This window comes from Mercenaria mercenaria, chromosome 3 (genome assembly GCF_021730395.1).
Source record: "Mercenaria mercenaria strain notata chromosome 3, MADL_Memer_1, whole genome shotgun sequence".
NCBI lineage: Eukaryota > Metazoa > Mollusca > Bivalvia > Venerida > Veneridae > Mercenaria > Mercenaria mercenaria.
This window is the reverse complement of record NC_069363.1, coordinates 75,002,594-75,018,005: the sequence shown is the minus strand read 5'-3', so window position 1 is coordinate 75,018,005 and position 15,412 is coordinate 75,002,594. Positions and strand designations below refer to the sequence as shown.

Below are 15,412 nucleotides of genomic sequence, written 5' to 3'. Positions count from 1 at the left end.
CAGCTATATATAGCTCATATTATTATAGCTCATATTATTATTTCGTTACACTTTCACAATACTTCAATAGATAAGTATAAATTTCTTTTTCAGTGAACAAGTTATTGTGAGATAGTCTGATTACTTTGGAGCTGCCAGATTGTGTATAAAATCCTGAAAAAATGTATTTCAACAACTTTTTCATGAACCACAGAAACTTCACCTTACTAAATTGTGTGAGTGTATACATTTGCTAGAAATATTTTTATGAATTTGTTGTCTGGATAATCCATAAAACCCAGTTTCAGAATACTATACAGGTTAAAGATCACGACTTAAAATCTTTCATTGTTTCATGACATATAATCTATAAACATTTAAGACATTTTATATGTATCTTTAGGTAACGTCTCTTCTTCCTGGTACACATGCTTTTCAAGAAAGTTCCACAGTCATGAATTGACAACAATAAATAAAAAATGCAGAAAGAAAACAGGGAGTTGAATAGTTCCTATTTGAAATGCTGGTCAGTAGTGGTCTGCTACCTTAAAATTTAATGCCTACTCTCAGTTTCGATATGAAAAATTGTCGAAGACATGAAAACCATCACATTTCTTGTAGAATACATTCCAGCAGTTGGGGACGTAGCTTCCCACAAATTGGTGTGTAAGTACATATTTCCTAGGGAGAGTTCAGTGTAATATCTTCTCGGATGTTACAGAAAGAATGCATAGTATTATGTTTCCAAATTTATTCATGATATAAATATTTCTTTTTCAGAGGACCAGACATTGTGAGAAAGTTTGATTGCATTCAAGAGCTGCCAGAGCTAAAGCTAGAAAAGAAACTAAACAACTTCTTCTCATGATCTGCTTAATTGATCTTCACATTGAATTATGTGAGTTATGAATTTTGTTTCAAAGGGTATCATAAATTCTCTTTCTGATTAATCCGCAAGAACCGGTTGAAAACTTTAATATTGAACATTCCTTTAATTAACGTTATAGGTCATTTGAACATATAGCTCTTTTCATTTACAAGTTAATGAAGCTTACATTAAAAATGATTGTGTCACATGGCGGAGATATACTGTTTCTGCCTTTGCCGTCTGTCTTTCCGTCTGTCTATCCTGATTAAGCTTGGCCGGCTTTTCTAGGTCAAACTGCTGGCTGGATTTCGAAGAAACTTCACAGGAGTGAATCAGTGATCAAAACCAAGCCCAGTTTTGCATATGGCGAACACGTTCCGCCTCGCTGCATAAAACGGCTGACAGAACTTAAGGTATACATAGGGGGGAGAACATATGTTTTTGTGACAAAAGCACCTTATAGTTATTCTAACATATTTCAGCTGAAGGGAGCAAATTTATTTAATAACCTGTTAAATAAAAAAGGTGAAAAATTGAAAAGTTACTTAAATACCTTGAAATTTAAAAGCAGTTTACTGAACTGTATATTCATTTCTCAGAAAAAAAACATGCATATTAACTTTTTGTTTTCATCAACCTGTATGCTACATTGTATAATGACGTTGAGCAAATAAAGATACTGCAGTCAGCGTTACAACCTTCATTAAACAGTAAGATTTTATGACAACATTTTAAATTACTTGACATATATTTTTGTCAAGCACAAATGGCTGTGTTGTGTATGTGTGTCCGTCTGTCTGTCAAGATTTGAATCTCTCGGCCATAACTTTGACATGCATGAAGTAATCATGTTTATATTTGGCATGAATGTTAATCTCGATAAGACAAAGCGCATTTGCAAACCCAAGGTTCCTATCTCAAAGTTCAAGGTCACAGAGGTCAAAGGGTGGGCCCGACATGTTTCCTGTGGGCCTCTAGTTAAGGGGGCTTATTGCACTTCAAATCTAAGTTATCCATGTAGAGTTCTGGTTTCCATTGCAGCCAAAAAGGAAATAAAATACTTTAAAAATTTTCATCACAGAAACTGCCAGTCTGATTTTGATTCTTTATCTCTACAGCTTTGATATTCAGCATGTGATGTAAGGGTTTGACTGTCTACCATAATTCTCCAGATTATTGCCTAAAGGCCAAAAAGGCCATACCTATGTTAAGGCATGAACAGAATATAATGAAAGCCGGGAACATGTTTTGACAGGTCAAATAAATTGTACAATATAGGCTAACATAGAAGAAGCCCAAATCTGTACTGGTACCATTACACAAACACACTTGAAGCTTTGAACACAGGAGAGCACTTTAGGGTCAATGACACTCTTGTTTTCTGGATATTATTATTAAGTTTGCTACTACTGAATGATATATATATACACTTCAATGGAACCAGTGTAAGGTGGTGCAGAGTAAAAAAATATACTTATAACATTTTCTTGTATATTTTTTTTTCTTCTGCAATTAACTGTTTTAATTAAACAACTATTTAAATGATAATGTGTACTTCAGTTTATGTTTTCACTCTTTATTTCAGGAATGAATTGGTGTCACAGAAATGGATAACATATGGAGACAAACACTTTCAGGCTACAGAAACTACACATTGTTTGAGACTATGAGAATGGCTTATTTTCATGATGGAACTCATACCACAAAGAAAGAACTTGCTTTATCTTATTTCTTATAACTAGTCATCAAAGACATACCCAAGTAAACTACAACAGGAATGAAAGCAAACAAAGTTGATTCAGGATTTAGAATTGAATGTTTTTGTGTCAACAGTGTGTGAAAACTGCGGCAAATAGGATTTTAATTTCAAGGATTTGATTGAGTATGTCAAGGAGTGATTTGTTTTTAATTCGTCACACAAGTTATTGACAATGCTCTAAAATACAAATAGGATGTGTAAATACAGACTTTTATACCTAACTGAAATAATGTTGAACTCAACAGAATAAACAAACAATTAAACTATCATTTTAAAAAGCTATTGTATAATATATTACTTGATTTATACAACTTTGTCAGTTTTGTTACATGATTTATCATTGATAGAATCTATTATCTAATAACTCTTTACAGTGTGTCAAGTACTCATCATTATAAGCTATTTTGAAATAATTACAGGACTGATATTTTACTGGTATTAGTTAAATGTGTTGTTATTAGACCCCTTACATTTGAAAGTGAGTTTTCTTTATACATACAGGATTCTGCTATTCCGTCTGTCGGCTAGTCCAGTCTGTCAGATCTTTGTCCAGAAATTACATTTGAAATAAAATATAGCATCATTTTCAGTTATTCTTGAAAAGAAAACTTACAAAGTGATGGACTGCTTGCACGATTTCAATTACACTTTCTCCAAAAAACATGGTGACATTTGAAGGTCCAAAGAGTGCAATTCACTGAGGACTGTACATAATTCTTTTCTTTCTGGATTGATACTCTATATTATCAGTATTATTCAGCCAACTTGTTGCATGCAAGATTTGATGCAGTGATTCAAAGGTCAAGGTTACAAGGAAACATTTTAGTTTGTTAGCTCAGATATACGAAGTATGGAGAGCTGTCCTACTTGGCCTCGGCGTCACCTTGGTTAAAGTATTGATGAACTTTCTCTTTATCTCAGTAATTACTCAAAGACTTTGTTTCAAACTTAAAATGAGCCGTGCCATGGGAAAACCAACATAGTCGGTTTGCGGCCAGCATGGATCCAGACCAGCATGCGCATCCGCGCAGTCTGGTCAGGATCCATCCTGTTCACTAACAGTTTCTCTCATTACAATTGGCTTTGAAAGCGAACAGCATGGATCCTGACCAGACTGCGCAGATGCGCAGGCTGGTCTGGATCCATGCTGGTCGCAAACCCACTATGTTGGTTTTCTCATGGCGCGGCTCAAATAGTTATTCGTCATCTTTACCCACATCATATGACACAAGGATCATAACTCCATCACCAATATTTCATGTATGGTCTCCCCTTTTACTTAGAATTTCAGTTTGAAGTTTTGATGCACTTTCATTCTGTCTCACATATTAATCCCCCGCGACAAGTGGTGGTGGGGGGGGGGGGGGGGGACGGGGAGGGTGTTATAGGTCTGTCCTTCCGTAACACTTTTGTGTCCGCTCCATATCTCCTAAGCCCCTTGAAGGATTTTCATGAAACTTGTGTCAAATGATCACCTCATCAAGACAATTTGCCGAACTCACGAGTCTGCCTTGTCAATTCAAGGTCAAAGGTTTGAGCCTTCCATTTTGTGTCCGCTCTATATCTCCTAAAACCCTTGAAGGAATTCTATAAAACTTGGGTCAAATGATCACCTCATCAAGACAATGTACCGTACTCGCGAGTCTGCCTAGTCAGCTCAAGGTCAATGTCACAATTCAAGGTCAAAGGTTTGAGCCTTCCATTTTGTGTCTGCTCTATATCTCCTAAAGCCCTTGAAGGAATTATATAAAACTTGGGTCAAATGATCACCTCATCAAGACAATGTGCAGAACTTATGAGTCAGCCATGCCGACTCAAGGTCAAGGTCACAACTGAGGGTCAAAGGTTTGAGCCTGTCCACTCTGTATCTCCTAAACCCCTTGAAGGATTTTCATCAAACTTGGGTCAAATGATCACCTCATCAAGAAGTTGTGCAGAATTCATGAGTCAGCCATGTCAGTTCAAAGTCACTGCTTAAGGTCAAAGGTTTACCCTTTCACTATCCATAGCAGTGGCAGGGGATTTAGCTGTCTTTCAGACTGCCTTGTTTCTAAATGGATTTGATTCAAAGTTGTTCCACATCACCACCCACATGATATGACTCAAGGTTCATAATTCTAGCATCAATATTTCATGAATTATGTTTCCCTTTTACTTAGAATTTAACGTTAATTTCGATGCATTTTCACTATATCTCTGTTATTACAAAGAGGTTTTGATTCAAACTTAAAATAGTTGTTCCATAACATCACTCACTTCATATGATACTAGAACCATAACTCTTGCACCAGGATTTCATGAATTATCTGCCTATTTTACTTAGACACTCGGGTTAATGTTTGGTGCATTTCACTCTATTGCACTTATTATTAAATAGATTTGATTCAAACTTAAAGTAGTTGTTTCACATCATCATCCACATCATATGACACAAGGTACACCACTTTTGCACCAATATTTCATGAATTCTGGCTCTTTCTTAGCTCACCTTTGCCAAAGGCTCTTGGTGAACTTTTGTGATCGCTCATTGTCTGTCATCCGTTTTCAGTGGTCCGTCGGTCAACAGTTTCAAGTATCAAGTCAAAAGCTTTAATAGTAATAGAGATATTTGACTTTATCAAAAACTTGCACCAAAACTTGTAAGTAAAAAAGGGGCATAATTCTGTCAAAATTCAAATCAGATCAGAGTAATGGGGATTGTTTCTCCTGGTTTAGACTTTAATTGTAAATAAGTATTTAAAGTTTCAGCTCAAAAGCTTTGATAGTAACAGAGATATTTGTCTGAATCAAAACAATTAACCAACGGTGACGCCGACGCCGGGGAGACTGCAATAGCTCTACTTTTTCTTCGAAAGGTTGAGCTAAAAACCACCCCGTCAAGTTTTTAAAAAAAAATTATATTGTCTCTATCATATGTTATCCTCTACATCATACCTATCCATATTTATTTAGTGGAAACTTTTATAACCATCTTTTCAGAACAGACATGCCCTATTTCAAAATAATTTGACAAATATTTTCCTTGCATGCCCATCTACCAAAATTGTTCAAGCAAGCAGTGTAATTCAGGTGAGCAATCTGGGATCTTTATAGTCCTCTTGTTTTTATTTTAACACCACAGACTCCATATGACACCAACACATTTGTTTTACTATAGTTAACCTATAGACTTTCTTTTTTTTTAATATCTCAAACCAAACTTGAGTAATTGAGGAGAAATAATGGATGCCTTATTAAAATATGCACATGAAATCAATCTGTAACCATGGTAACAAGTCATTCGATTTGTAACCATGACAATTTCTAAACTTACAAAATAAGATCAAATAGATATAAAACAATTAACATTCCATGATGTGTCTTTATGGTGGAAATTTGAAAAAGTATGCATTTTAGTTAATTTTCACCTTAATTTCCCGTTGTTTTGAGTGAAGAAGAGTTATCTCCCTTTATATTTCTTTTCTTATCCAAGTATTGTAATGGATATTAAATGTCAAAATAAATTTCACACTATATTAGCAATGAATGATCAAGTAAATTTCTAATTTAAGTTAAATAATAACTTTAATTTGACACTTTTTTAAAGCATACCCCCTTGTAAAGCAAATATTCACACATTTGGACGCATGTATTATATATAAATCAGTATTTTTCAAAACATACTGACTTTATTTAGATATTTGGCAACTAAATAAAGAAAATAGACATATTTTATAGCCTAATGATGCATTTAAAAACAAAATTGAATCGGGGGCCCAAAACACCCCTTATCATGCATGGTCCTTTCCTTTCTTTTACACAATATATTTGTTTTTGACTCATTTATATTATATGTATCTAAAAGTGTCCGCTTAATTAATTAATTCTAAGTGTAGTACATTTCCCAAATGCCCTGTGGAGACCAATCCTTTCTATCTGAGTAATTCTTGCAAGTCCTTAAAAGAGCCAACACAACTTATACCAAGGTGATCTTGTTGCCTTAGTCTACGCAGAACTCCACTGAATGTACTGATAAAACTTGTTGCTAGTGCTAATATATTATGACAATATGATAATGTTTTTCTGCATTATGTACATTCTATTAAAATTCAAATGAATTATCATAGTCCACACCGGGTTGTCTACACGTCATTCGTATCGTAGTCTACATAGATCCAGGTTTTCTATGTTACCTCATAATCTACTTAGACACATTCAACTCAGTCTACAGACATAATACATGTATACTCAGATTCAGATATCCTAATTCATTGACACAATACAAAGCTGCCGAGGTGTCGTTGGATTAGATAATCTTATTCACGCTAGTAGTGTATAAAATACCGATTTTGAGTCAATTTAACCTCGCCTGACCCCATATCCCTATTCTATAAGTGGACTTTAACCTTACCCTAAAATTAAAATACTAACTTGGTACCCTTGATACCCTAAAAATCTTTTAAATCTTTAGTTAAACCGAATGAAAACCTCTGGTTTAACCAAAAAAACATTCAGTCCCCGGTCCGAACCAACTAATGCCGGACAGTTTAAAACCCACAGGTTTTAAACCCAGTAAAAAGTTTTAAATACATATGATATAGATGAGTTTACAGAATAGAATATATTGTTTGAAAGAAAGAAGATTTACTAATAATATAAATCCTCATTATGTTACAACAAAAAACGGGAGAAAAATGATAAGGGCTACTTGTTCATCTTGTGGAAAAATGAAATCAAAGTTTGTTAAAAGTACAGGGGGTAATTTAGATATTCACAAAGCAATGTTACCTTTATTACCTAAGAAAGGTTTAACACTCCCAGGATATAATTATTGTGGGCCAGGAAATCCCCTAGATAATGGACCCCCTGTCAATGAACTGGATGCAGTATGTATGGACCATGATTTTTGCTATGACAGTGGTGTAAAAAAGGGTACATGTGATAAGCAAATGCTTTCCAATTTAAATAACACTAAATCAAAAACATTTGGAGAAAAAATTGCAAAACATTTAGTTTTGAAACCTATAATTAAAACGAAATACAAACTTGGGCTGGGACAAAAATCAAAAAACGGGAAAAGGGGGTAGAGTATACCCCCGGAATCACATGGAGCGATGAATTAGCAGAAGAATTACACAAACCAATTAAAAGAAAATTTAGGAAACGAAGAGTGATTGTTAATGATATTGATGATACTTGGTCAGCTGATTTAGTTGACATGCAAGCATTTTCAAAATATAATAAAGGAGTAAAGTACTTGTTAACCGTTATTGATATATTTAGTAAATATGCTTGGGTTATCCCATTAAAGAATAAAACTGGAGAATCTGTTACTGAAGCATTTAATAAAATAGTTTCAGAAGGTAGAACTCAGGGACGAAAGTCCTCGAAGACTGCAAGAATTCCAACAAATTTATGGGTAGATGAAGGAAAAGAATTTTATAATAAAAGTTTGAATCATTTTTGAATAAAAATAAGATTAATATGTATCATACATTTAATGAAGGAAAGGCTGTAGTTATTGAAAGATTTAATAGAAGTTTAAAAAGAATAATGTGGAAATATTTTACAGCAAATAATACTTATACTTATTTAGGTAATTTGCAGGAAATGGTTGATAAATATAACAAAACAAAACACTCTAGTATAAAAATGACACCAACCGAAGCTAGTAAAAACTTAAATAAAGGTACTGTTTACTTTAATTTATATGGTGATTTAAAGATACCAAAGAGTAAAACAAAATTTAAAATTGGTGATCGAGTTCGCTTAAGCAAACTTAAAAGACATTTTGAAAAAGGATATACACCAAACTGGACAGAGGAAATATTTATAATTTATAAAATTAATAATACAAATCCCAGAACATACACTATAAAAGATTTAAATGATGAAATAATTCAGGGTTCATTTTATGAACAAGAACTTTTACCTACTACACAAGAGATTTTTAGAATAGAAAAAGTTATTAGACGAGACTATAAGAAAAAACAAGCTTTAGTGAAATGGAAAGGTTACAATGAAATATTCAATAGTTGGGTTCCGTTTGGTGAATTGGAAGAAATTTAATTTAAAAAATATATTATATAAATGAGTCATAAAAATCTAATTTCTAATAATGGAATAGAAACAATAGATCAAATAATTATTCACGTAACTAAACTAGCTACTGCTTACAGAAAAAGTTATAAATTTTGTGGGAGAGTAAGTACCGGATTATATATTACAGCAGGTATCTTTGGTTGTTCAGCTGCATTAGCACTTGTTCCAGCTATTCCTATATTTGTAGCAGTTGCTGGCGCTGTTCCATCAGTAATTACCATATTTACTAACAGACTAAAACTTGACGACAAGAAATTTATTCTAAAAGCACATCATCACAAAATAAAACAACTAATAACAAAAGCACAGATTGGAAAAGTAAATAAAGAAGAAGAGAAACAAGTTATTCAGGATATTTTTACAATACTATTAGAAATGCAGAAAGAAAAAAAATATTCAATGCCTTTTGAAACGTATATGAAGGAATTTAAACTTAACGGATATAAAAGTAAAAAAGAAGAAGAGCTGTATTAAATTTTACGTGCGTTTTTAGAGATTTTTTTTCTATAAGTATATTATATATAGATGGTTAATAGAAAGGTAGATAGAATGATTATGCCAAAATTATCTAGCACTTTAGGAGAAATAATGAATCCAGACAAAAATTCATATAAGAAAATTCTTAAAAGAAGAAATGTTATTAAATCAAAACTTGATCAAATAGTTAGTGATGAATATAAAAATCACGTTATTGATAAATTACAAAATGTTATAGATCCTTATCTTTTAAAAAATAATTTATTTGAACTGAACTGTGGTTGTCTGTTAACTGAAGAAGAAAATGCTGAAAGATTATGTGATTGTCCCAGACCAAATAATATTCGAAACAATCCTAAAAAAGTTATTGCAACCAATTATGATACTAATGAAGAAAAAATATATAGAAGCACTTATGCAGCATCCAAAGACCTTGATATTAATTCAGGGTTAATAACAATGTGCTGCAAAGGAAAAAACCAAGTTAAAAGTGGAATATCAAAAACCAGCGGAAAAAGATATAAATTTAAAAATTTTAGTTCTTCTTAAACTTTATTTATTTTGTTATTTTTTAATCCTTTTTTCCTTAGTGATTTTTTTTCCTAAATATAATATATAGATAGAAATCGAGAGATCAAAAAATCAATATTATAAGAAATTTGAAATTAAAGTTGAATATAGACAAGATCCAAAAAATCAATTATATTTAACTATAAACGACTCTTCTGAAATACTTAAATCTGAACTTAAAACTTTAAAAGTTATAAAAATAAACGTTGTTTTAAAAATCACTTTTGCAAAAATGGATAAAACTGATACAATATATAAATCAGCTTATTTTCAATCAAAGGCTTTAGAAATTATTAACACAAACGAAATAAAAAAACTTTACATCAAGCTTTTGATGAAATAATAAATAGAATTGGTAATTGGATTTCTGAAGGAAGCGGCTGGAGAATAGAGTCAGTTGATGCTCATTATATAAATAGATATAAGTATAGTCCATTGGCTGCTTCAAGTTATTTAGAGTTACCAAAACCATTACAACATCCAATGAAAGGATTAATAAATATAAAGAATGATGATAACGAATGTTTTAGATGGTGTCATTTAGCTTACAAATTTCCTGTAACAAAACATTCTGAAAGAGTTTCAAAATATAACAAACATATAAACGATCTTGATTATACTGGAATTAAATTTCCTGTTACATTAAATCAAAAACCTAAAATAGAAGTTTTAAATGTAATATCATTTAATATATTTGGTTATGAAGAAAATAGTATTTATCCATTGTACATATCAAAATATCAATACCAAGAACACTGTGACATGTTGCTAATTACTAATGATAAAATAACCGATGATGACTGTAAGCCCTCAAGGACTGTAGTCCAACATTATGTTTGGATAAAAGACTTTAATAGATTAATGACTAACAAAACCAAAGACCAACATAGAAAACACTTCTGTAAAAGCTGTCTGCAACACTTTACCCAAGAAAGAATATTAAATGAACACATACCAAACTGTTTAGCTATTAATGGTATCCAAGGTGTAAAAATGCCAAAAGAGGGAAGTAAAGTACAATTTAAAAATTATCATAAAGGTTTAGCAGTACCTTTTGTAATTTATGCTGATTTTGAATCAATAACTAAAAAAGTTTTAACTGCTTTACCATCAACTGAATCTTCATTTACTGAACCATATCAAAATCATATAGATTGTGGCTACGGTTATAAAGTTGTTTGTTGTTATGACGATAAATATACTAAACCAACCCAGATTTATAGAGGCCCTAATGCAGTTTATAAGTTTATTGAAAAAATGCTTGAGGAAGAGGAATATTGTAAAGAAATATTTAAAGAGCACTTTAACAAAGAACTAAGAATGTCTAAAAAAGATGAAAGTGAATTTAAAAAACAAAAGTTTTGTCATATTTGTGAAAAAGAATATATAGAAGATTCAATCAAAGTAAGAGACCACTGTCATATAACAGGAAAACTCAGAGGAAGTGCTCACTCAGAATGTAATATTAATTTTAAACTAACACATAAAATTCCTGTTATTTTTCAAAATTTAAGAGGTTATGACGGTCATTTTATTATGCAACAAATAGGAAAATTTAAAAAAGAAATTAATGTTATTCCTAACAATATGGAAAGATATATGGCATTTATGATTTCCGACTTGGTCTTTATTGATTCATTCCAATTTATGTCTCAATCATTGGATAACCTAGTAAAAAATATTCCAGAATTTAAATATTTATCTCAAGAATTTGATAAAAATATAGAATTATTAAAAACAAAAGGTGTTTATCCATATGATTACATGGATTCCTTTAAAAAATTTAAAGAAACAAAATTACCTTCTAAAGAAGAGTTTTATTCAATTTTAAATGAAACACACATATCTGACAACGAATATGAACATGCTAAAAATGTTTGGAATAAATTTAAAATTAAAACAATGGGATAATATCATGATCTATATTTAAAAACTGACGTATTACTTTTAGCTGATGTATTTGAAAATTTTAGAAAACTATGTTTGGAGTACTACAAATTAGATCCTTGATATTATTTTAGTTGCCCTGGTTTAGCTTGGGATGCAATGTTAAAAATGACTGGAATTAAGTTAGATTTAATAACTGATATTGATATGTATCTTTTAATTGAAAAGGGACTGAGAGGAGGAATGTTATATTTCAAACAGATACAGTAAAGCAAACAATAAATATATGAAAGATTATGATCCTGAATTAGAATCTAAATACATTATGTACCTTGACGCCAATAACCTTTACGGTTGGGCCATGTGTCAACCTTTACCCTCTGGAAACTTTAAATTTATATCCGAAAAACAATTCAAGAAATTAATTGCAAAAGGTAAAACTAACTTTATAGTTGAATGTGATCTTGAATATCCAAAAGAATTACATAAAACCCACAACGATTATCCTTTAGCTCCTGAAAAAAATTAAAATACCAGATCAATGGCTTTCTGATTATAGTAAAAATATTAAAACCGAATTTGAAATAGGAAAAAGTAATGTAAAAAAATTAGTTCCAACTTTAATGAAAAAACAAAATTATGTAGTTCATTTTAAAAATCTTGAACTATATACACAATTAGGGTTAAAAGTAACAAAAATACATAAAATATTAACTTTTAATGGAAGTCCTTGGCTAAAAAAATACATTGATTTTAATACTCAAAAAAGATCTAAAGCAAAAAATTCATTTGAAAAGGACTTTTTTAAGTTAATGAACAATTCTGTATTCGGTAAGACGATGGAGAATTTACGCAAGAGGGTTAATATTAAATTAACTCATGATGAAAATATTTTATTAAAATACATAGCCAAACCTTCATTTGTTAGTTCAACGATGTTTAACAAGAATTTGTTTGGTATTCATAGAATAAAAGAAAGTTTGTTATTGAACAGACCTTGTTATGTTGGAATGTGCATTCTAGATTTATCAAAATATTTAATGTATGATTTTCATTATAATTACATTAAGGAACAGTACGAGGGTAATTGTAAATTACTATTCACTGACACTGATTCATTATGTTATGAAATAAAAACCAAAGATGCATATGAGGATTTTTATAAGGACAAAGATTTATTTGATAATAGTGATTACGATAGTAATTCAAAATTTTATTTCGATAACAATAAAAAAGTAATTGGAAAATTTAAAGATGAAGCTGCCGGCATTCCCATTGTTGAATTTGTCGGATTAAGAAGTAAAATGTATTCATATTTATTAGAAAACGAAGTAAATGTTAAAAAATGTAAAGGAATTAAAAAACTTGTTGTTAAGAAAACAATAGTTCATAAAAATTATAAAGATACTTTGTTTAATTCAACCCAAAGTAATCACACCTTTAAAGTTATTCGTTCTGATAAACACAATCTTTCCAGTTATGTTATAAATAAAACATCTTTATCATGTTATGACGATAAAAGATATATTCTTGATAATGGTATTGATACATTAGCTTATTCTTAAATTAATTCTTAAATTAACTCTTAAATTATAGAACCATAAATTGTTAACTGAATATTCATAACGTTTAAAGAATTAATATAAATAACATCATTTATTTTAAATTCATTTGCATAATTAATAGAAATAGATTCATTTTTTCTATTATTTTTTACATTATAACTTTGAAGAATTACATTTTCTTTATTTTTTAGTTGTAATTTAGCTTCTCCTTTATCTAATTTAATTGCATCAACAAGAATAATTAAGATGCAATTTTGTTTACTTGTTACATTATTGCCATTTTGAACTAAACCAGGACTAGCATTTACAGTTTTCCATTGAAATAATCCACTATCGGTATCTTGGGTATAACATGTTAAAAACAATGGAGGTTTTCTTATTAATTGTCTTTCTATTTTATTTACTTTTTCATTTATATTATTGAATATTCCCATTATATTAATTATTCCAGTTAAATAAAAACACAGTTTTAATAAGTTTTAATTAAAACAATAGTTTTAACCTTTTTTATTAAAATAATTTATAATAGTTTGTTCATTTTGTTTTACATTATTAATTTTTAGTATTTTATACAATAAATCATACAACGGTACTTTATCTTGTAACATTTTTATGAAAAATAAACAATAATATCCACAGAGTGTACTTGTTTTGTCTTGATATTGAACATTGTTGTATTTTACATTTGGTATATACTTAATTACTTCTTTCGGTGGAGGAAGTCCAAATGGATCGAAATACAAAGCATTTCTCAGAAAACCTCTGGTTTTATCAAAGTACAAAGTATTAAAGTAACAAACCCAATGTGTTCCAGGACCAACAGAGTCGTCCAAATTTATAATTCCACACTCCTTTTCTTTCGTTTTTGGTAAATTATTTCTACTAAATACACCCCTAAAGTTTTTAATTTTTAATTGTTTTACCCATTGTTCAATTTCAAAGTTAGATATTGGTTTGTTTATAAATTTTTTTTTTACTATAGGAATTCGTCTGTAAGGTCTCCGTTGTGAATCAATCTGTATACCCTGGCCATGTCCCTTACCACTTAACAAAGATGTAATCAAAGGTATTCCTAGACTAGCAGCCAACATACCTAAAAAGCCGTCATTTTGTTTTTGTTTTTGTGTTAATTTAATCACTCCAGATCCTACTAGTTGCTTTCTTTGATTAGGTGTAAGATATGGTGATATCATATTTCTCTTATCATTAGCTACTGAAATCATACCATTTCCAAGTATTTTACTAACACCAGTAATGGCCAGCCCAGACAAAGCGCCAATGCCTAGAGGGGCTAATATATTTGGAGCTATTTTTGCTGCCATTGGAATAATTGTTTTCCTAACAAACCAGCCAAAGCTCCTAAAATTCCACCATTTTGACCTTGACTGGACATTTGTTTTTTTGAAATTGTAATTTCTAATCCCTTCTTATTTGCAACAGCTTTTTTAATTTGATTAATTTGTGTTTTTGTTAAAAGTAAAGGTAAGTTTCCGCGTAATTGTTCATGTTTTAATCTAAAAGTATATGGAATTTTATTATTATAAGCTTGTGCTAAATTTTTCTTTTGTCCATCTGTAAGGTTAACTTTATATTCAATATAATTTGATGACATTATATATTTAAAATTTATTTTATTTAAACAATAACAAGTTCATTCCCAATAGTATTTATTTCAACTGTTTCTTCATACAATACAATTGCGTAAACACGATATCTTGCAGTGGGAAGTGTATTTAATTTAGCTGTTAATGTAATTTGTTTAGGATCTTCTGTTATTACTTCCTTTTTATATTCTAAGTTAAAATGAATAAATCCATACAAACTTTGAAAATTATATCTATTTAAGAGACTTCCAGTAGTTTTGTTATTTTGTTTATAATAATAATTAATTACATTGTCATATATTCTTGATATACTTGTGTATTCTGTTTCTGGATAAAAAACACCATTACCAACTTCAAGACGACAAGATTCCAATGTGCAAGCTTTATCTGCTGCATTAAGTTTAAATGTATCTAATAAATGTGGATTATGTTCTTGTAAATTACTTTTGTCAGGTCGTTGTAAATAAACAAATACATGTTGTGGTTTTGTTACACCAGCCGTTATTCTAAAAATTGTATTAATCTGTTGTGTATCATTTGATTGCGTCACCATTTCCCGAAGGTATGACCATCATGCTTTTGTAAATCTTTCAGCAATTAAATTAAGTCCAAATTCATTAAA

General features: G+C 30.4%; 1 protein-coding gene and 1 long non-coding RNA gene across 2 annotated transcripts in view; one reads left to right on the top strand and one right to left on the bottom strand.

The window, feature by feature from the left end:
• The window catches only part of LOC128555714 (linear gramicidin synthase subunit D-like), a 65,440-nt gene that overhangs the window by 37,270 nt on the left and 12,758 nt on the right, over nucleotides 1-15,412 (bottom strand). The gene's annotated exons all lie outside the window — the stretch shown is intronic.
• LOC128555715 (uncharacterized) lies at nucleotides 238-3,195 on the top strand. The gene is made up of 2 exons (XR_008370284.1): nucleotides 238-1,557; nucleotides 2,433-3,195. It is a non-coding gene; the product is annotated as an uncharacterized LOC128555715 (long non-coding RNA).